Source organism: Triturus cristatus, chromosome 9 (genome assembly GCF_964204655.1).
Source record: "Triturus cristatus chromosome 9, aTriCri1.1, whole genome shotgun sequence".
In the NCBI taxonomy this organism is placed as follows: Eukaryota; Metazoa; Chordata; class Amphibia; order Caudata; family Salamandridae; genus Triturus; species Triturus cristatus.
Window position 1 is genome coordinate 1,081,845,614 of NC_140592.1, and position 24,211 is coordinate 1,081,869,824.

A 24,211-nucleotide genomic window follows, 5' to 3' on the forward strand; every position below is an offset into this window, starting at 1 on the left:
TGCACACAGTACTAGGATGAGCACTGTGCACTGCATACAGTGCTAGGACGGGTACTGTGCACTGCTAGGATGGGTACAGTACACGGTTTTAGGTTTAAACCTATAATAACTGATAAAACCCCACTGAAAGAGAAATAGCCCTCACCAGTGAAAACATATAAACACTGAAAAAACACCTGCACAACCACAAACTAAATTCCATTCAAAGAAAGGAAACAGGGAGTGAAATAGTCATTTTTTTTCTTCCTGAAGGGGCCAACACAATGTAACTTTGTTATATAAGCTAGCGGTAAGAAAGGGTGGGCTAACATTATTCTGCTTGAGTTTTATTGTTTAGGGATGCCACTAAAATATTGTTTCTTCTTCCTTTTGTTTTTTTCAGTTCTGTGGTCTGTGGTCTAAAAATGCAGAGTTTAGAAGCATGTTTTAGGTCTTGTTTAATTCTTTTATATACTGTAGAGAATCAGGAAATATCAAAATCATATTTGATTCTTTCACTGATAGGTAAAATGGCTGGTTTCATAAGAATCTTTCCTAGTGTGTCATCACATTTACCCACACAGAAAGGTTAAAAACCCTTAATACATCAGCCCCCAGTTTCTAGTGAGTCAGTATTGATAGTAGGCGAATTGCCAACACCCCAGGCTTTAAACATTCAATGCAAGGTATAGTGACAAGTATATGTGAAAAGAGCGCTCTCACCAAGCATCTGGGATAGTGGTTAAAACATGACACTAGAATTTTGGAAAACATGGACAGCAGTGTCACTTGGGATGCTCTGAAAAAAGGGTTCTTTCACAGTTCAACAAAGATTGGAGTGATATTGTTTGTATTTGAAGTGATTCAGCTACGTATATGAAAAAGTTGTGTGATGACCTGTCAAAATTGATATCTGAGCTGAAGTGCTTCCCTGTAAGAGATCCTTGCCACTTGTTAGATGGTATGCTGAAAGCATCTTTACAATCTTCAGAGTTAATGAGGAATGCTATTGACTTTTAAGTCCATTCTGGTGCAGTGTTTTCTTATGCACAGGAACTAAAACACAAATATTTATTATTTCGTGCTTTGTGTGGCATCAAGTAAAGAGTCATCCCAACTGTGGCCCTTAGCTGATGGTTCTCAGTCCAAGGGGCTGTGAATGCTATATTATCCATGTGGCAACAGTTTACAGAATTTTTGCCGAGTGATGATGCCAAAGGCAAGTAATGTGAGGATCTTTGGTCACATATTGATAGTGATGTGAAAAAAAGTTCACTCTACTGCATTCTTAGATTTTTATAGCAAAACTATGACTGCCATTGTGGACATAATAAAAAACTAGAGTCTGAAAACACCCTTGTCTGCCAAGTGTTCAGCATAATTGGTGTAGATGTGAAACATTTCCTTGGAAGTAGGCTGGGCGACACCTTTAGTGACTTTGGCACTGCAACATGTTCCATATTAGAGTGCTTGGCACTCCGTAAGCAAAGCAATGATGAAGAGCAATTCGGGAACTTTTATTTTACAATGTATGAGAAATGGCTTGCAATGATGCATAGAAATGTCCCTTCACCATCAATGGCATTTGAAGTCAATGAAACCTCACTGTGGTACTCTGTTCTAGATCCCTTCCATAAAGGGGAATTTCCTCAGTAGTTTCAAAAGTGCTGCTTCATTTTTGACCACTTCAATAACTCTGAGGGCATAAGCGCCCAGATCAGTGCAAATGCTGCAGAACCTGCCCTGAGAACGGCAATCTTCAAGTGAACCAGTATTGGCATGGAAAGCTATGTCAATGGCCGGAGTTTACAAATTGTCTACTGGCTGTTTTGACATTGCACATCTCAAGTGTCAATGTTGAGAGGGCATTTTCACAAAAGTTTACATGGGAAGGAAAGTGCAAGCACACATGACCAAAGACTCACTGAAGAAGTATTGTATGGTGTACTACAATAAGTTTAATTTGCAAAAATATCTTTGGACCTTATATACACCATACTTACACTGTCAATATACCATGCGCTATCAGTGCCGAAAGCAAGCAATAATAAAAGCGAAATTTCCATAAACACCGGAAAAACACTGTTTCTGTCGTTTTTAACCTCTTCAGTGCCCATGACGAGCTGGACTCGTCATGGGCCGCGGTAGCGCTGTGCCCATGACGAGTCCAGCTCGTCATAGACCCCGCCCGCTAATGCAACGGTCGGCACAGGGCGGGGAAAGGGGCGGGCACTGAAGGGGTTATTGGCGCGAAAATGTGTAACCACTGAAAACCACTGTTTTTTTAAGGTATTAAAATCACTTGAAAACACTGAAAAAACCCCACCAGAATTGACCAAAAATAGAAACTGAAAACAGGAAAGACTAAGTACACTGCACATGTAGCTGGGAATCAACCATTACAACACAGTCCTTACAACGCACTACCTTTACTACGCAGCCATTACAGTGCAACATCCTTTACATCGCATGCCATTACAACGCAGCCATTACAATGCATGTCACTACAACACATGCCATTACAACGCATGCCACTACAGTGCATGCCAATATAACGCATTATAAGGTAAGTAATGAGAAATAGCATTTTTTTAAATTCTTTTTATTGACTAAGAAAAACAAACATATGACAGCATATAATAAAGTGACATTGTGCATAAGCACCAAAACCACCATCAATTTGTCGATGTAGTCCAACATTCCCATCACATTACAGAACATCAGTTTGAACATTATGACTAATAATGTCATGGAGTCATACCATCTAGTGTAGAGGGATCAAGAAACGGCTCACACAACATTCCTCCCGCTTTGTTCCAGTCACCCCAGATCTTGGTCCACTTTTGGGGGCAACCCCTCCCTTCATACCCACCCTCTCCGTCTGCATGCACCAGTCCATATCCGTTTCCCAGTCCCGGAGTTTAGGTACAATGTATCCCTTCCAAGTTCTGGCTACATTACGTTTCGCAACTGCATTCCCATGGGAAACCCAGATCCTTTCTTTAGCCGTCAGGTCAGTTGCATCCCGTATGTTCAGAAGGCAAAGTCAGGGCGTGACTTCCATACATTTCCCACTAACTTTCCACATACTTGAGGTCACTTTCCTCTAATACTCCATTATAGTTGGACATTCCCACCACTGGTGTAAGTATGTGCCCACTTGCCCACAACCCCGGGGACACAGAGAGCCCAAAATGCTCATCTTGGCTAATGCAACGCTTGTATAGTAAACTCTGTGGAGGAACTTAAGCTGTACTAATTTAAATCTAGAACGGATTTTCCCTAAGGCATCTGGGGAGTTATTTAAAATCTTCCTACAGGTCAGGGAGATTACTTTGTCCTTCAAATAATCATCAAGATGTCTATTTTCTAATGGCAAGGCTGCTGGGAGGTCCGTGCCCATGGGCACAGCCTTATACAATACGCTACAAACCTGCAGGTATCGAAAGGTTTCCCCCGGATTCAGATCATAATCACGTTGTACAGTGGACCAGAAACAGCCAGTAAGGCACCAATCATATACAATCACCAATTGAAGTCAGGAAAAACAAAAAAGAATCTTATGTGCAAGTCTCCAAATGTGCCCCCTGTCCAAGAGCACTCTCCTAGTACCAGGGGCAACACAATGAATAAGCTAAATCAGAGCTGCACCACTTTACAACAATGTTCAAATTTCATATGAATAGCAGATTTTTTACGAAGCAGTTGTACAAGGATATAAACCAAAGCCTGAGGGTAGAGGCTGATCAAATCCGCAACAAATGACTGTGATTACTAGTTGGTAAGTAGTGCACGAAACCAGAGAGTACTTCCCTCTTTACTCCCCAAAAAATGTAGGATCAAGTCCTACATCAACATTCAAATACAAAAAGGTTTCAGCACTGTGTACATTAGTATGAGTACAGTATAGCGACAGCAACTCAATAACAAGAACATGTGGCACAAGATGTATAGTTTTTATAGATAAATTTTCTTCTTTATTTCTTTCGGTTGAGGATTCTTTACCGTTCACAATTCAATGTTCATATAGCCAACGCGTTTCGTCTCCCATGAGACTTCTTCAGGGCTCGCATATGTGATGTATAGAATTATTTTCCTTTATAGAGGTTCATATAGTGTCAATTCAACGGTGAACGTTACTCTAGGTTACTCTGTGTTTGGCAACGGTGTGATAGCCGGCCGCATTCATCCTCAACTTCCAATTTCTTGAACTGTAAAGAATCCTCAACCGAAAGAAATAAAGAAGAAAATGTATCTATAAAAACTATACATCTTGTGCCACATGTTCTTGTTATTGAGTTGCTGTCGCTATACTGTACTCATACTAATGTATACAGTGCTGAAACCAGTTGTACAAGGATGATCAAGTTTTTCTTTTTCTTTAGTGATTCATTCTTAAAAGACAAACAGCCAACGCGTTTCATCCTTAGACACAGGACTTCTTCAGGGCTGTAGATTAAAAACATATAAAAACTACATTTACAATACAAGAACTGTACAAACAACATTGATCCAAATATATGGACAATAAAGAACAACACAAAAGAAACACATAAAATCACATGGAACATTCGGAAAAGAAACGTATGTTAAACATTTAGAAAAGAGAGACCATACTCCACAAACATATACCTAAACATTTGTTAAACTCAAAAACTTTATACATCATGAACAATTGTACAAAAACACAGACATCACATTGAAGTCAAGTTAAACGGAGACAAGAGAACCACTGATGACATCAAAAGTGCAGACAAATACCACCAGGACGAACATGAATGTCAGTTAAAACAGTCAATGGGTGGTCTATGCTAAGTGGATAGACACCAGCATCCCATGACCAAGTGGAGTCAGACATTAAACCCCCAAAACTCAAGCTCCAAATATGTACGTGATGAATCCTACTGATAGGATTGTCCAAACACAGTGTATAACCAAAACTCTCCAGTGAAAGAGTTCTAGCCGCTGTGTTAATACAACCGAAATAATAAGGGTACCTACCAATGTTGAATCTATATAGAAGATTAGATGTGAATGGGTACGGTAGTGACCTTGGGCATATGTATAGTTCGGCAGAGGTGGCAGTCGCACCCTTGCGTCGAGCTAAAATTCTGGCGCATCATTGTCAACGCAAATACCAAAAGTTAGATGAGGGGATAGAAGAGTCCAATTAAGGCCAGGTGTGACTTCCAGTGTTGTACATCAGCCTGTAGACGACGCAGAGGCAGGGTCAAATTATTATCATAGAAGTCCACCTGATCCGTCGTAATGTAGATTCCCTGGTAGCAAATGCCCCCGTTACAGTTTTGGCACCGCAATGTGCGGGTAGTCTAATATCCCTCCCAGAAAGAATGTAAATTGAGAACTTATCCCAATTTATTGTATAACCGGAATATTTCTGAAACAGGGTGAATATGTGGAGTATTCTATGAATGGAATGATAGGGCCGGGCCAAATAAAATAAAATATCATCTGCATAAAGGAAAATTCACAATCCGCCGTGCAGTTCAAGCCTCTGATGAGGGGATCTCCCCTGATCCAGATTGCCAACGGCTTGAGGACCAAAGCAAATATCAAAGTCGAGAGCGGACATCCCTGCCAAGTCCCCCTATGCAGGACGAAGGTCGCCGAGCAACCCCCATTCACTGTCACTCTCGCCAGGGTTTCTGAGTACAGCAGCCTCACCCAAGACAGAAATACATTTTGGGCCAAATCTGTACAGCTCTAACACCGCAAAGAGATAGGGCCATTCTATCAGATAAAATGCAATTTTTGCATCTATTGACATAAATGCCGCATCTCCTTGTATAGTCTGAGCTCTACTCAAGACCCCATGAAGCCTCAGCAGATTGAGCGCCGTGTTTCTGCATGGCATAAATCCTGACTGGTCGGAATGTATCAATTTATTGAGCAGGGTCGACAAGCGCGTGGCCAAAATTTTAGCCAATATTTTCACTTCTGGATTCAATAACGATATTGGCTGGTACAATCCGCACCGTTTTGGAGGTTTGCCTTGTTTGTGAATCACCACCACATTTGCAATTCTTTGTGCTTCAGGAATGATGCCCTCGACCACACTCTCTTCATACATATCTATTAAATATGGGATAATGGTAGACTCATTAATTTTAATCAATTCAATTGGAAGGCCACACAGTCCCATCGCCTTTCCCGATTGTAAGGCACCAATTGCCTTGGAAACCTCGTCTTTGGTCAAATCCAACTCAAGCTCCTCCACTTCTGCGTCATCCAACACGAGGAGTCTAAGGGTAGATAACAGCTCTCTTGCCTCGTCTCCTGAATATACACTTGCAGATTTGGATACTGTTTGGAAGTATTCCGCAAAGGCCCCAGCTATACTTTTCCTGTCCTTGAGGTGATCCCCACCCTCCGTTACAATCTCAGAAACCCACCTAGAGACCTGCTCTCATCGATCCAACCATGCCAGAAGCTTGCTCGCTTTCTCCCCTACCTTATAGACCCGACACTGTTTGGCTCGATAGTGAGCCTTAGCTGCCTCTTCGGCAATATCTATATATTTCTTCTGCTTGATGAGTAATTTATGTTTGAGTTTGGGGACACTGCAGTCACTTGTTCTTTCTCCAATTGGGCTATTTTGCAACTGTTTCTGCTTTTTATTCTTATATCCAGCGACCATAGATACTCTCTGCCCCCTAACAACTGTTTATACACCTCCCACAACGCGGACGCTGAGTCCACGGAGCACACATTTTCTATAAAATAGTTTTCTGTCATTTCAATTGATCCTTCCCAAATCCTAGGGAGCCTCAAATACCAGGGGTTAAGCAGCATTTCACCTCAATGTTCAGAGGGACTATCCTCATATGTAGCTTTCACCGGGGAATGATCTGAGATGCCCCTATGGAGGTGGCCCACCTCACTAAATAGGGAGAGCTGGTCTGCTCTACAAAATACATAAACTATACGAGACAAAATCCCGTGCACACCGAATGAAAGGTGTATTGGAGGGAGGACCGATTGTACACTCTCCATAGATCCAACTGACCCAATGCTGTTAAAAATTCTCCCAGCTCTCTCCCAGCCGGCTCTTCCAGCCTTGCTGGCCATCTATTAATTTCACCATTTAATGCAGCATTACAGTCACCCCCAAACAACAACTCTCCCTCCGGGAAATTGAGCAGATGTGCACCCAAATCAGTAAGGTTCTGTGGTAAATAATTTAATTACCGGGACTTAATTTGATACAGAAACATAATAAAATAGCTCAGTAAATAAGAGGCAGAATCCGTGGTATTAGAGGTTCGGAATGGGCTTTATTCCAATGGTCGATTATAATCGGTTGCTCCAGGTTCCATCACCACGAAGGTTCAGGAAGTGAAGTACATACATTATTGATAATTATTCACTTTTATACAATAGGCATTACAGTAAGGCCAATGCAAGAGGCGTAACAATTGATAGCAAAGATAACATTTCACATGCGTAGCTGAAGGAGGCGTAATTGGGTATAACAAGGAAAACGTCATTGGTTATGATGTCACATATGGGTGGACCTATGAAATAATTTCGCAATGTCAACAGAAATACTTGGCAGAGATGCGCGCGCAGCAGCATGACGTGTGATTGACGTGCAGCTAGGGGGTGGAGGGGACTTGACATTTAGCTCTACATGTGGCGACAGAAGTCTGGAGGGTCAAGTCAACCTAATCCCAAATCATATCTAACATCCTATGTTTAAAGAACTATGTTTATCCAAAAGAGAGGTCTCTTAGAGTAGAATCTTATTCTATACTGACTATACTGACTGTTAGTGCGTGTACAAGCGTCTAAGTGTCTACACTAGATGCGAGGGCAGGAATCTTCCATAGTAACAGGGCTATGAATTACTTGCATGAAGACAGAGAAACCGGGCCTTTGCTCGGTAGCTGGAAGAATGTTTACTTAAACTACTAGACAGGAATGCATTGGGCAGGGAACGGAGCAGATAATTTCCGAAGGTGAAATACAGTTCTTGGCAGGCAGCAAGCTGATGTCAGGCATCGTGAGCCGCGCAGGGAATGAGACAAAGTTCATGGTCACAGATGCAGGCTCGGACTGGAGCTTCAGAGACAGAAAGCAAGAAAAGCTTGATGACAGAATCAGGGCCTACTTGCCTGGACTGTAAAAATGGCATAAGTGAACCATATAAAGGCGGTGGCCTTTTGTACTTAGGAATGGAATATCCGGCCCATTCATGGCGGATCTGAAAGAGGACATGTTAACGGTGGACGCACATGTATTTGCGTCTTCATAACTGGAACCGGAGGGAACATACATGTACTTGTAACATGCACATAGAACCGTTGGGGTCCAAGATAGGGGACATAACTGACCAGAAAAATCCATATTTCCACATTCCCTCCTTGTCCCCTACTTGCCCGTCAAGAGACATCAATCTTCATCAATCCATTGATCTGTTCATATAGCATCATTTGTTCTTCTTTCTTCTTCCGGGATCTTGAATGAAAATCTTGATGTGGAATGCACGATGTGGCACACAGACCACAAATCGCTGGTCCACATTGCAGGCATAAGCAGCAACTGAATAGTATGAGAAGGCCAATACCTAGGAAGGATAGGACCTTCCATCCAAAGGTAGATAATACATTCCAAAACCAACCGGACCAAGTCCAGGTGCCTGGATTCTGGTGTATCTGGCTTACAATCTTATGAAGGCGAGTTATGGCTTTATATACAGATGGCAAATTTTCTGGTATGAAAACGCAACAACTTGATCCGATGACCCTACAAGCTCCGCCCCTATCGGTCAGGATGACGTCAAGGACAAGACGATTTTGAAGCACAACAATCCGCATAGCAGACTGCTCTTCTGTTAAATTGCCTAAGGCGGAAATAGTTTCGTTCACTACTGCTTCAAGGGTTCTGGTTAATCTACGTATCAGCTTACTATTAGTAACTGTACCTATATAGGGAAAGAGACCTTTATTGAAATCTGTGTATTTTTCCCATGCTGTTTCAGTGTAATCGACTATCGGGAGATCTCTCCTTACTCTAGTATATACTAAATGAGTATTTCTGTGATAATCAGGAGGAGCTAGAAAAACAGGCGGCAAAAGAAATCCAATGTAGCAGGTACCATCCCAATCTAGAGGCAAACGTACATATGCCGTCTGACCACATATGAAATAGGAATGGCGGGAAGCTCTAAATGTAGACTTGCCTTGATCACTAAATTCTACTACAGTGGTGCATCTACTATGGCCCATATGTATGGAACCATTCTTTCTTACACATAATTCACCTTTTACTGGAAATATTGACATAGCGGGCAAAATTGGAGTAGCTTCGGATTCGACATTTAGGATCATAAGATTAAGCGTAAAATTACCTAATCCATACACTTCATTTTCGAGATCAGTTCCTGTTCTCTGGGGAAATCCCTCCTTGTTAGGATAGCAGACCTTAAGTAAAACTAAATTCAAATTTCCCCATACCCAGTTATCTTGATAAACTGCAGAATTCGAATCTAGGGAATTGATTAAGCTAAACCATGCTCCACAGGAGCCGTTGTGTGTGAACGGGTATGGAAAGAAAGGTGGAATTCCTTTATAATTCTGATAGGGAGGGAGTCGGCCACATATCCAACAATTTGTAGCATTGCTAACCTGATGGGAATGATGTAACATATTAATAAACGTGTTATTGCGCAGCGCAAATCTATAAGACAACTCAAGCGGAGGTAATTCACTAAAAGAATGTTCAGCAGTAACATTATAAACGTGTCTAAAAATAGGATAATATATATGCAACAGTATACTTGCAGTAATTATTAAAAGACTTAAGGAAAACAAAATTAATAACGTCACTGTACAATGACTACGCAGTGATTTACAGTACGCCTGTCGTTTCAACATTTTTCGGGTGCATTCTCTATTCAGGTCCAAGGGATACATGTCAGAGACAATTCAACCGCTTCACCTCGGAGAGGACTTAAACAATCAAATTGCTTGACTGATTGGACCTGAGTTTTAGTTTGTAAAGTTCGGAATTACTCTTTTCAACAAAAGGAAGTTTTGAGTCAATGGGTGAAGACACACGAGGTGTGGTATTCACATCCGCTGGAAGTCCATGGAATTTCTTGATATGACTTGAATGAATCCAGCCTTTCCTGCCCTCGATCTTCACGGCTGTCCTTGTGGTGAGCAAGACCAGCTTCGGTGACTTCCACCTAGGATCCAGCTGAGTCTTTCGATCAAAGTTCCTCACTAAAACGAGATCCCCCGGAATTACGTCATGGGGTTTCACCTCAGTGTTGTCAGGAAAAGCTGCAGCTACCTGTGAACGACAAGATTGTAGTGCAGACATCAAGGAAGCCAAATAATCTGTCAGCATATTACAGTCAATATCAGTTATTTTGCGTGGTATAGGTGTCCCCCACATATTTGGTGGTCTGCCGAAGATCACTTCATACGGGGATAGCCCTGTTCGAGAGTGTGCTACCATTCTTGTGTAAAAGAGTGCAACTGGTAACGCTACTACCCAGTCGACACCTTTCTCTCTGCATATTTTGGACAATCTAATTTTCAGGGTCTGATTATGTCTTTCTATGAGACCTGCTGCTTCGGGGTGTCGGACACAGTGGAATTTCCACTGATAGCCTAACAAAAGTGAAACGTGTTTCATTAATTCGGATGAGAACGGCTGGCCGTTATCTGAGTGAACAACACGTGGTAAACCGTATCGTGGGAAGAATTCTCGAACTAACTGTTTGGCAGTAGTCGGGGCCGTGTAATCTGAAACCTGGTATGCCTCCGTCCAACGGGAAAGAGCACAAACAACTACGAGAACATATTTGAATCCTCGACATCGTTCCATCTGGATATAATCCATCTGGAGGACTTCAAAAGGGTGATCAGGAGGCTGAAATCCACCCTGTTCTACGTGAACGCTTTTTCCTGGTTTGAACTGACAACAGATCATACAGGTACGAACTTTTTGTTTGGCTGCAGCTCGTAAATGTTTATTGAACCAAATGTGTTGAATGCTGTCTAGCATAGCTTTTTCTCCTAGATGTGCTGGACTATGTACAGTGTTAATTATAACCTGGACCATTGAATCAGGAAGGAACCACACAGACTTTTCCTTCATCAACCATCCTTGATCCGTTTGGATCCCTCCTAATTCAGTCCATTTCTTTATTTCTTCTGGTGTAGCATGTGTCTGTATATCAATTACGTCAAGAGTAGGATCTTTAACCGTCATACAATGTGTTGGCGTCGGGACTATTGTCTTTGTCATGTCGGATGTTTGAGTTTGAGCAGTCTGTTTAGCTGTTCTGTCAGCTAAATCATTGCCTTGAGAAATGATATCAGTAACTTTCGTATGAGCTTTACATTTCATAATTGATATTGCAGTGGGTAGATGTATTGCATCTAATAAAGCATGAATGAGGGGTCCGTGCTGAATGTGGGCACCGTGAGAAGTTAAATAACCTCTCTCTCGCCACAGCACGCCGAAGTCATGTACAACTCCGAATGCATAACGTGAATCAGTGTATATGTTGACTTTTTTATTTGTGGCTTGAATACAGGCCTGTGTCAGAGCGACGAGCTCTGCTGCTTGAGCGGACAAGGTATTTATGCAATTTGTTTAAATGATTTCAGTGTCTGTTGTGACTGCGTAAGCGGCCACTAGTTCTCCTGTACCTTTTCTCATACATGAACCATCTACATACAACGTCAGGTCTGGGTCTGACAATGGGACATCTGTCAAGTCTTGTCTGGGTTTCGTCGTGATTGTAATAACATCAATACAGTCATGAGCTAGTGGGTCTGTTCCATTTACAGGTACAACGTCTGATTTCTATATGTGGCTGAAACAGTGTTAGTTCGTACCCTGTAAGTCTTGCTATAGTCAAATGTTGTGTTTGCGTTCGATTCACAAGAACCTCTACTGCATGTGGTACTTGTACTGTCAATGGATGTCCTAACACTATGGCATCGCTTTGTCTGATTGCTAAAGCTGTCGCTGCCACTGATTTCAGGCACGCAGGCAGAGCCTGAGCTACGGGATCTAATGTACTAGAAAAATAAGCACACGGTTTGTGTGATCCTGCTTGTTCCTGTGTGAGTACTGACAAAGCAGTACCTTCTCGTTCTGTAACAAAGAGTGTAAAATGTTTTCTGTAACATGGTGTTGCTAAAACAGGTGCTTGGCATAGAGCTTTCTTTAAGCTTTCAAAAGCTTGTGTATGTTCCTGAGTCCAAGGGAGAACAGTCGATGTGGCTGCCTCCTGTGTTGTCAACTGAATGAGTGGTTTTGCTAGAAATGCATACTGAGGGATCCACTGCCTACAATATGAAGTGAGGCCTATAAAAGCCCGCACCTCCTTTTGTGTCTTGGGTATTGGCATGTTAGCTATTAACTGAATGCGGTCGGGTGTAAGCTGCCTTCCCTCCTTGGACAGCGAGTGTCCAAGATAAACAACTCGCTGGACACAGAATTGCAGCTTAGAAGGGGACACCTTGTGCCCCTTTTCGGCTAGAAATCGTAAAACTGTCAGTGATGCTTTCTCACATTCGGGTTCGCTTCTAGCGGTGATCAGCAGATCATCGACATATTGAAGCAAGGCAGTGTTAACTGGCATGTGGATACTGTCGAGTTCTCGTTTCAGTGCTTGGCTATAGATGCTGGGGCTTTCTGTAAATCCTTGAGGTGCGCGTGAGAATTTGAAGCTACGTCCATTTAAACTAAATCCGAACAAATATTGGCTTTCCGGATCTATTGGGACGCTGAAAAAGGCATTTTTGAGATCAATTACAGTAAAGAATGTTGCTTCGGAATCAATAGCTGTCAGTAATGACGAGATATCTGGGACCACAGGGAATTGTGGCACAATGCATTTGTTCAATTCGCGCAAATCAATAACCAATCGATATACTGGCGGGGCCTTCGGATCTGTTCGTTTAAGAATCGGAATTATCGGTGAATTACATACATTGGAGTCTGTTTCTACAACCACTCCTTGGGCAATGAGCTCGTCAATGATTTGTAGTAAAGCCACTACAGCATCTGGTGGTAACTTGTATTGTCGCATTCGTGGTAGTACCACTCCTGCCTTTAGTGTAACTCGAAATGGTGTAATATTCATGCAACCAACATCAGTAGGGCCTTGTGCCCATAGATGTGTAGGTAAAGTCTGCAGTGGGGGATCCATGTCTCTAGACACATAGTGACCTTTGAAATCACGTAAAAACAATCTTACTCCTTCCGGAGAACAACATATTATAGCTCCTAGAGCTTTCAGTGTTTTTATACCTAACAAGTTTTCTGGACAGGATTTAGTGAGCAATAAATCTGTAGTTCGGGTCAAAGGTCCTATCGTAAGTGGAAGAGGCTGTGATACTTCATTAACAATAGGCTTTCCTGAAAAACCAAGGGAAATATTCTGTGAGCCTGAGAGGGGTGCCCCTGGAACTTCACTACGTTTTATGGTTGTTCGACTTGCCCCTGTATCAAGTAAAAATTTTCTATCTTGACCTAATAATTCACTATGTACATAAGGTCCTTCTTGGTCTACAGGGACCTCGATAAGGGGTAAGTCAACTTCCTTCTCTAGGCTGTTTCATGCATATCGTTGGTAATCAGGATAGTCATACTGTGCGGTCTGGTACAGCTGTCGTGTCGTGGTTTGCGTGGCAGCAACAGGCAGCGCAGGTGCAGCTGGCACAAACTGTATAGACTGTTGTGGAGCTGGCATGGACTGTGCATGCTGCAAGGCTCCTTGTTCATTCTGATCCTGTCTAAGTGGCCGTGGTCTTTCTTTTGTAATACCTGTGGCGATATTACGCTTCAGGACTGGACAATCGTGTACATAATGACCTGGTTGTTTACAATAGTTGCATGTCCCTTTTACGGGTCCTGCTGAATCACCGCAATGTGTCGTACCCTTTTTATGTCCTTCAGCTGGAACTGTCTGGGAGACTAGCATTTTCATTTTCGTGTCTTTCATGCGTCTTTGTTCATGATCTTGTTCCTCTCTAATTCTATTGTGATGATACTGTAACATTTGTAACATTTGTGATGGGGTGTTACCTTGCCAGGTACTCTCGAATTTTAATACTCTATTCTTCACTTGGGGCAAGGAATTTTCAACTAATTTTGTCACAAACAGATGTGGGTATGATTCGCTACTTGCTTTTATGCCACTATTTATACCAAAACATTTTTCAAATCGTGCATAGAAATCACTAGTGTCTTCATCTTGCTTTTGTTTACAGGCTGAAATTGCACCCCAGTCTTCCTTTTTCGTGGTTAATAAACGTGGCAGTACCTGTACTAGTAAACCTGGTAGTGCTTTAGTTTTGTCCCCAAGCCCCGAACCTGGACCTCGGGCCTTTTCTTCATTTTCTAATGCTGTCCAGTCTATCTTTTGGTCTCCCACCTCCCACTCTTTTTCCTTGAGTTTTTCATAAATGCCAGCAGGCATTAATACCTTTAATATTGTCATAATGTCGGGATAGGTATACTCTCCCATGAGTAACATGTCTTTAATTTCTCGGTGGAAACCCGCTGGGTCTTTGTCATGACTGGGTACCACTTTCTTCATTTCTAACAATTCTATTTTCGATATGGGCGTATATACAAATACACGTTTAAACTCATTGTCCTCGCCTTTTATTGGGTGTACTTCTCGTAAGGGATTCTGTCTGTCCATGTAATACGTGGTTCTTTCCTTAATGGGCAGTGAGACATGTTCTGGGCATATAAAAAGAATGTACTGCTTTCTTGATTCTAGTATTTCTTTAATTAGCTTAGTACCTGAACCTCTCCATCTATTCGTGAGTAATTCAGTCAATATATCAGGTAAGGGACCAGGATCTGAATGTTGGCTTTTATATAGTATAAGAAGTTGTTGAATCATATAAATCCCAGCTAAACGCTGTTCATCTGGGGTGAGATTCAAAAATGTGTGTGCTACTGTATCATCATCATACTTTCCGGGACTGTCAACCCAACGAACGGCTGACCTGGCTAATTCTTGTTCATCCATAGAATCGAGAAAATGATAACCCCTTCGTTCTCGCAGTAATTTGTCAGCGGCTTGGAACGAATGCTCGGGGGACCTTATATTTACTATAGGTGTTTGAAAATTCCTGTTATTTTCTAGACATATCGGACGTATCGGGTCAGTAAGACATCTAGTACTATTACAAGATCTTCCTCTACCTACATAGGCTATAGTTTCTGACTGTCCTGTGGGCAGTCCTGATCCTTCCTCCTCCTCATTTTGTTCAAACTGGTCTACCGCTAATCTTTCTTCGTGTAGGCGTTCTATTTCTTTACGGATCTTTCGGCACATGGCTATTATACAGTTTTGCTTATCATGTCTCCCTTCTGATATATTCTGGCTCCATCTGGTAAGAATTTGCATTGCTTCCGGGTCTACCCCCGGTCGGTCTTGATTTCTGATCACACAATTTATAAGGAAACGTAACAGTTCCCCCTGTATTTCCACTTTCTGGTATTCCATAGCTCTGTTAATACATTCAGAATCTCGCCCTGTTTGGACAAAATGGTATATATTATCTAGATGCATAGTCATTCCTGGTAACTTCCCTAAATACACCGCGGCTCGTCTGATACGTAATGATGCCAGGGTCATTTCGTCCTCTTTTCCGGGCACAGGGTCATATCTACAATCTATAAGAAGTTCCTTAAGCGTACGGGCATTTATGAGTTTGGGGGTACGTGAATGTGCAGATTCTTGAAAAGTAAGTTTATTTATTCTGGGTGGCGTAGAAAAAATGTTGGTAGCACCTCCCGTAGCCCCGTCTGGAGTATCGGGCGTGAAAGGATTCGTAGAACGTGATACAGCAACTATAGGTGTGGACACAGCTATAGAAGTAGCTGTAGGAACAGATGTGGGAACGGACGTGCTTGCCGGAACTTGTGTCAGGATTTGTTGTTGTAAAGGTACAGATACAGGATCTTGGCGTTGAACCTCCCCGGCCGACGGTCTGTGTGGGGCGGGGTTAGCATACTCGGGAGCTGCGTCATCTAAATATGAGGAAAGAAAAACATCTTCTGCGGTTCTAGGATGCCCCTTAGGATGTACCTTTATTGGAAATAATGGGGGTGGCAAGTCTTTTGGTATCCCCGCAGTAGCCTTAGGTAATCCCTCGGCCAGAAGGGGATACATACCCTTCATAAGGGCATGTCTTTGTCTGTCTACTTGTTCTGATTTCACTCGTGCACCTTCTTCAATTAATAGATTTTCTCGGACTTCATTTGAATTCTCTTTACTCTTCTCTTCCTGTCTACGTGCTTTTTCTGTACGTCTATACGATTCTTTACGCCATAATTCAATGGCGTCTTTCTGTGATTGTCTAGCTTTCTTTTTCCATAATTCTTCCTCTACTTTCACGATGCACTCTGCATCCCAGGTCCCAGCCGCGGGCCACCTCTGACTTTCTGGTAATTCCTTAGTGTAGTCTACCCATAAATCAAGAAATAATATAGCGTCTAAGCCGTGTTTATGATACATGAAGTACCCTGGAGTGTCCCTAGGAGGAATAGGAACAGCTTCTTCGAGTACCCCTTTTCTAGTTGTGATCTGTCTTAATTTCGAAAAGAGCGGCATATTGAGAACTGATCTGATACTTGATCTTGAACAAACTTAATACAGTAATCACAATAATGAACAGTCATTCATACCACAATATGCAGAACGTACTAAAAACATTTAACATTTAACATTTAACTGAGCAACAATGATGATGACGATCTAAGGAAAACTTAATCACTAAACATAATGCTCGACTTGAACTGAATTATTCTGAATTTATATACTTGATATACTAGATATACTGCTAAACAGTACAGATACACTGCTGAAACAGTGCAGACCGGATTTGTGTACCCAAACCCGTCTGGACCGGCACAACTTATGTGCACGCCAGAACGCCTCCCCAGTAATGGTACTCACCGGGTAGCTCGGAACGGAAGGCCTTGGAAACTGAACTGAACTTGAACCGGACTGGACTCGACTCGAACACTTCGGAAACTGGACTCGACTCGGGACTTCGGAAACTGGTGGGCCTCTGTATACCTCGGATCTTGCTCTCTCAGCTAGGCTCTGGTCGGGATACTTCGCACTTCTCACCGCCTCGTCTGGGTGTTGATCGCAGCCTCAGTCGCCCCCGCTTGACCGGAGGGAGATACAGGAAATCCTGCTGGTACGCGTTGTTGTCCGTCCAGCTGTGGCAGGAGACCGGGCCTGCAACGCACCACCGGCGCGTGAGATGAGAAAGAGTCCCTATTCGGGCGCCATTTATGTGGTAAATAATTTAATTACCGGGACTTAATTTGATACAGAAACATAATAAAATAGCTCAGTAAATAAGAGGCAGAATCCGTGGTATTAGAGGTTCGGAATGGGCTTTATTCCAATGGTCGATTATAATCGGTTGCTCCAGGTTCCATCACCACGAAGGTTCAGGAAGTGAAGTACATACATTATTGATAATTATTCACTTTTATACAATAGGCATTACAGTAAGGCCAATGCAAGAGGCGTAACAATTGATAGCAAAGATAACATTTCACATGCGTAGCTGAAGGAGGCGTAATTGGGTATAACAAGGAAAACGTCATTGGTTATGATGTCACATATGGGTGGACCTATGAAATAATTTCGCAATGTCAACAGAAATACTTGGCAGAGATGCGCGCGCAGCAGCATGACGTGTGATTGACGTGCAGCTAGGGGGTGGAGGGGACTTGACATTTAGCTCTACATGTGGCGACAGAAGTCTGGAGGGTCAAGTCAACCTAATCCCAAATCATATCTAACATCCTATGTTTAAAGAACTATGTTTATCCAAAAGAGAGGTCTCTTAGAGTAGAATCTTATTCTATACTGACTATACTGACTGTTAGTGCGTGTACAAGCGTCTAAGTGTCTACACTAGATGCGAGGGCAGGAATCTTCCATAGTAACAGGGCTATGAATTACTTGCATGAAGACAGAGAAACCGGGCCTTTGCTCGGTAGCTGGAAGAATGTTTACTTAAACTACTAGACAGGAATGCATTGGGCAGGGAACGGAGCAGATAATTTCCGAAGGTGAAATACAGTTCTTGGCAGGCAGCAAGCTGATGTCAGGCATCGTGAGCCGCGCAGGGAATGAGACAAAGTTCATGGTCACAGATGCAGGCTCGGACTGGAGCTTCAGAGACAGAAAGCAAGAAAAGCTTGATGACAGAATCAGGGCCTACTTGCCTGGACTGTAAAAATGGCATAAGTGAACCATATAAAGGCGGTGGCCTTTTGTACTTAGGAATGGAATATCCGGCCCATTCATGGCGGATCTGAAAGAGGACATGTTAACGGTGGACGCACATGTATTTGCGTCTTCATAACTGGAACCGGAGGGAACATACATGTACTTGTAACATGCACATAGAACCGTTGGGGTCCAAGATAGGGGACATAACTGACCAGAAAAATCCATATTTCCACAGTTCAGGAGGTGAAGTCGAGGTGGAATGTACAGTGAAGTGATGTTAGGTATTCTGCCCTCCTAGGTGCCACTCAGCATCACTAATCTGTCCAGGTGGTCGTGTGTAATGGTCTGGACTTGATAGTGGGAAGACTTACAGAGAAGAATCCCCACCCCCCTAGAGCCTTTAGTGTAGCCTGCATGCACCACCAACTTATACCACCACCTATTCAGAGCGCAGTATGAGGAACCTTGTATGTGAGTTTCCTGCAGCAGGACCACATCAGGGGCCTGCCTCTTTAAGTATTGTAGGACAATCTCCCTTTTTTCTATCCCCAAGCCAGTTAACATTCCACAAAAGCAATTTAAGCCGGTCTAGTCTCAAAGGCTGTTCCTGTTTTCTGGCCATTTCTCAATCAATCAATCAATCATAGCATTTATAAAGTGCACTACATACCCGTGAGGGTCTCAAGGCGCTGGGGGGGGGGGGGGGGGGCGCTGCTATTGTTTGAAGAGCCAGGTCTTGAGGAGTCTCCTGAAGGTTAGGAGGTCTTCGGTCTGCCGCAGGCGGATGGGGAGGGTGTTCCATGTCTTGGCGGCGAGGTGTGAGAATGATCTGCCACCGGTGGTCACTCTTCGGATGCGGGGGATGGTGGCAAGGGCGCGGTCTGCGGAGTGGAGCTGGTGGGTGGGGGTGTAGAGGCTGAGTCGGCTGTTGAGGTACGCTGGTCCGGTGTCGTGGAGTGCCGTGTGTGCGTGGGTGAGGAGCTTGAAGGTTATCCTCTTGTTGATGGGTAGCCAGTGCAGGTCTCTCAGGTGGGGTGTGATGTGGCTGTGGCGAGGGATGTCGAGGATCAGGCGTGCGGAGGCGTTCTGGATGCTTTGGAGCCGTTTCAGGAGTTTTGCTGGGGCTCCTGCGTAGAGTGCGCAGCCATAGTCCAGTCTACTGCTGAGATGTATTGGGGGTCTGGCCCCAGACCCAACACTTATACAATGTCGTCATGTCCCTCATTACTAGCAAAAAGATCAGAAATATGGTCAAATAAATCCCATGGTCTAGTATTGGACAGTCAACTGTCAGAATAGGTACCTCTCTTGCACTATCTGAGAACATCATTGCAAACAAAATTAAACATTTAACGGCAAAACAACAAACCCTTGAGGAACCGCCCAATCTCTCCCCCCCTGCCTCATTGCAACGTGGACTCCAAACTGCCTACCCCCCAAATGTGCAGAGCACCTGTTCACCCAACCCCATAAAACCTTGTAGAGGGAACTTGGCCCTGTCAACCCAAGCCCAAGGTCTTATAGTACCCCAATTCAAACTGGAACACCGATGTATGAAGGCTTGAAATAACCCCGGCAAGAAGCGGGCCTTGTCCCGTGGTGAGTGAAGATATGCTATAGCACAATAACAGAAAAAGTTTCACGGGTCCAACAGTCAACAATGTTCCCCCCTTCCCCAGAACAAAGTTACTTGGTAAAAAATAGCTTCATCGCGGAGTCCCTGGTGGTCCTGAACAGCACCGGATCAAGACTTCAGGAATCCACCACACAGACAGACAACTGAGAGCAACACAAGTCCTACCGAGGGCCTTCTCTAGAGTCAAGGGTATCACGTCGATCACCCAGCCCTCGCTCCAGGCGACGTGAGTCATGTTGTGAGGGACTATGAGTTTGCCATCTTTCAAACCAGTCCCACGTGTCCTCTGGAGACGAGAAGAACCAGACTTTCCCATCTGTCGTTACTCTGAGTCTTGCTGGAAAGATCATAGCATACTTGATATTCTTTTCCGGGAGCGCCCTTTTTACTTCCAAGAAGGATCTCCTCATTTTCTGGACCTTAACTGTAACTTCCGGGAAAAATGTGATTGTAGAGTTTTCGATTTTCATAGGGGGATTAGTGTGCAGTCTGCAGAATTATGTCTCTGTCCCTTTAGTTAAATATTCTGGCTAGGATAGGGCGTGGAGGAGCGCCAGGTTTGGGGGGACCACCGGGCACCCTGTGGGCCCTCTCCACAGAGAAATAGCGGGAGAGTGAGCGGGGCGGCAGGTTATTCTGTATTAGATCTTCCATGAAGAGGTCCGCCGCTGGACCTTCCGCCCATTCCGGCACACCTAAAATGCGGACATCATTCCTGCGTGCCCTCCATTCATCATCTTCCAGCCTGGCCTCTATTTCCCTTGTTACGTCTTTACCTCCAGTTCCAATGCTTTAGCAGAGGATTGAAGATTCGAGACAGAGTTTTCAGCAGTTTTCATCCTCTTCCCCAGCGTTCGCAGGTCGTCATGCATTAGTGTCACTTCTGAGGTAACAGAGTCTAATTTTTGTTCCAAAGCAGTACGGACTTCCATAATATCTTGGAGGGTAGGGGAACCCTCATGAGCCTGCTTTTTTGTGCCCTGATCAACATTCTGTTCCTCTAGGCTCTCTGCCTTGGAAAGCAAAAACTTGTCCAGCTTGGTCTAGTGCATTTGTCAAGACCCCTTCGCCGTTGCCATGTCACAATCATCTCTACGGGCCATTCCAGTCCCCTCTCCGGACCATCCCACACGAGGCCACAGCGATTATGGAGGTTGTGACTTTACCGTATATACGTGGAGGATGTCCGCCTCACACACAGCATGTTGCATCAAATGTCCAGTGGAGCCCTGTTAGTGTCCTGTGTATAGCACCATCAGAGTGGGCAGACGCCGTAATGAAGCTCCTGCGGACTACGATGTTCTTCTCAGGTCTATTGGCAGGAACATCACCGGCCTCAGGGAACAAACCTTGCACACTTGATAAAGCCCACTCTGGGCTTTGCCTCAAGTTATGGGAATCAGGGGGATGGACTGGCAAGATGCAGGTAGGAGGGAAACTGTCACCAATATCAGAGATGTCTGCTTTGAAAGAGGTGGATATCTTAATGATATCTCCCCCTACAGCCCAGAACAGCGCTGGACAAGACTCTCCATTTGTGGCACGTGAGAGAGATGTCCATTGTGGCACCTCCCCATGTCCCAGGCCGAACCAGCGCAGCCTGTGCCCCCAGCCCAAGATGACCACTGCGCACTACGCTCTCTGATCCTGGCTAAATAAAATGAAATAGGTACTCTCACTAGCAGTAGAAGAAACGGTGCCAGACACCTTCACTTCGGTCTAGCAGGGTCAGTTCAGGAGGGGGAAAGGGTAGGCAGACTACCACAAGAGAGGCCCCCTGGGCGGCGACTCCACAGGGGCCGCTTTCAGGGATCACTTTCAAGGCTCCAGCGGCTGCTCAGTCTCAGCTGTGGCCTCTTCAGCGCCCGCACCACAGCCGCTCTTGCCCCTGAGGCCCCCCGGGTCCTCAGTCATACTTCCAGTCTCTGCTGAGGGGTGGTTGCCTGGAGGATGCCCCAGGTGCCTCCCAGTAGCCCCCGCCCCAACTGCACTTCAAGGGATCACCGCGCGCCAAGCTACGCGAGTCCCCGGCTTGGTAGACCTTCTTTCACCTGCGCCGCCCTCACGTTGTTTCTCCGTACCAATCAGTCACAGTCTCACTGCTTCTCACTCAATGCACCCTGGAGTCCCGGAAAGTACAGGGACGCAGCAATCTGGGGCTATGGACGGATTTTTGTTGGATTACATGGGGTTTTGGGCCGCCGGGATACAGAGCTCTACTTGAGCGCCGCCATCAAAGTTGCCGGTCGGACACACCACCCCAGAAATAGTACTTTTTACTCCTACACTAGCCAACACTTACCCTACTGATGCACTCACTGGAGTGGGAATAGTAATTTTTACCCCTACACTATCCAACACTTACACTACCGTTGCCCTAAAAGTATTATGTGTTATAATTAAGCCTGGGCGTTGAACTACGCTCCGTTCGCGGAGCTTGCAAAGTTTTGGTAACTTCGCGCTTCGCGCAGAGCGCGAAGTTGCAGATTGCTACGCAATCTAGCGCGTAGCGTAGTAAATTTGCTTCCTCGCGCGCTCAATATTCATTCTCACGCGCGCGGTAATGTCTTACCTTGATTCTGCGATCGCCAACTTGCTTTTCTGTCTGTTTGCGAGCGCCACGAGATTTGTACTATGGCTGCCCAAGCCCGCGAGAGTGTGCGACCCCGAACACGTCATTGGTGCGCGCGAACTGACTTCCGGCGGCTGTTTTGGTAAGATCGCGATCCCGAACATGGAAAAACTGCAATCTGGCAAAGAATATCTTGCGAGCTTCATAAAACCTTCTCTAAAATGATCATTTTGCTCAGAAAACTCCTCAGATTGTGATCTTGCTGTAGTCTTTGTGTAAGAAAGAGTCCTTTAATTTTTTTAACACTTTTTTTTCAAGAGGAAGGAAGTGCCCCTGACACTACAACTTCCTGTTCCTGTCCAGCAGGCTCCTCCCACGTGCTTTGTGCATGTGTTGTTCACTTTCATTTGGATTTGGAGCTGGAAGGATCACTTTTTGTGTCTGTCTGCTGCATCATACCATTTTTTTGGATTTATTTGAGGAATTTTTGATTTGAGATTTAATTTACGACAAGTAAGTTGGAGAATTGGTGTGTTTGTTTCATTGGGGCTTGTTTGTACCTACATTTTTCTGGGATTTTTATTGTTTTTAAAAATTATTGTTGTGGTGGGTGGCCTGTACTACTTTCAATATGGGCCTAGTTGTTTTTCTCTGCAATTTCAGCCAGTAGGGTACCCATGGGTCCATGTTTTGTGGTGTCTGTAGAATTTCTACATCATGTAGGGCATGGATGGCATAGGATTGAAATGCTAAACGTGGCTGTGGTGTATTTCACTGTTGGTGTGTGTGTGTGATTTACCTTTGTTGGATGTGTGTGCTTGTGGCCTAGTAGTCTTCCACTAGGCCCAGAGGTAGTCAGCCTCCAAGCTGTGGTGCGTGATTTTACATGTACAGTTGGTGTTGTCTGGTGATTTTCCTTTACTCCATGGATGGCTTTGGATTTTGTTGCAAAAGGTGTGTTTGGGGTGCAATAGCATTTTTTGGGTGTGTGCTAAACAAATTGGGCTATTTTGGCCTGCATGTAAGGCAAGGGATTCAGCTCGCGAACTTTCGGTAACTCTGCACAGCGCGACAACGCGGACTTACAGTTTTCGTCATTTTTGCGCTCGCAATATGCGTGTTCGCGCACGCGAGAAATCCTTTTTGTACAGTTCGCGATCCCGAACACGCAGCTTTTGCAATCTGGCAAACAATATCTCGCGAGCAACATAGACCCTTCTCGAAAACGCTTTTTTGTGCATTTCTGCACAAAAAACTTCTCAGGCTGTCATTGAGCTGTAGGTTTGGAGCAGGGAGAAGCTGTTATTTGTCTGGAAAACATTTTTATGAGAGGGATTAAGTTCCACAGACACTACAACTTCCTCTTCCTGTCCTTTCCAATCACTTTTTGTGTGTTATTGTGGTGGGGGGGCTGAGCATGTGTGTGGCGGCCATTTTAGGAAGGCATGCATTGTGCCTTTGCCATAGGCGTCCATTGACTGTCTCCCATTTCTTGTGGTTGTTGTGGGTGTGTGGCGGCCATTTTGTGAAGCCATCCAAGCAGTGTGCTTGCTTTTGCCATCCGGTTCCAAGCTTGTGGCCTAGTAGTCTTCCACTAGGCCCAGAGGTAGTCAGCCTCCAAGCTGTGGTGCGTGATTTTACATGTACAGTTGGTGTTGTCTAGTGATTTTCCTTTACTCCATGGATGGCTTTGGATTTTGTTGCAAAAGGTGTGTTTGGGGTGCAATAGCATTTTTTGGGTGTGTGCTAAACA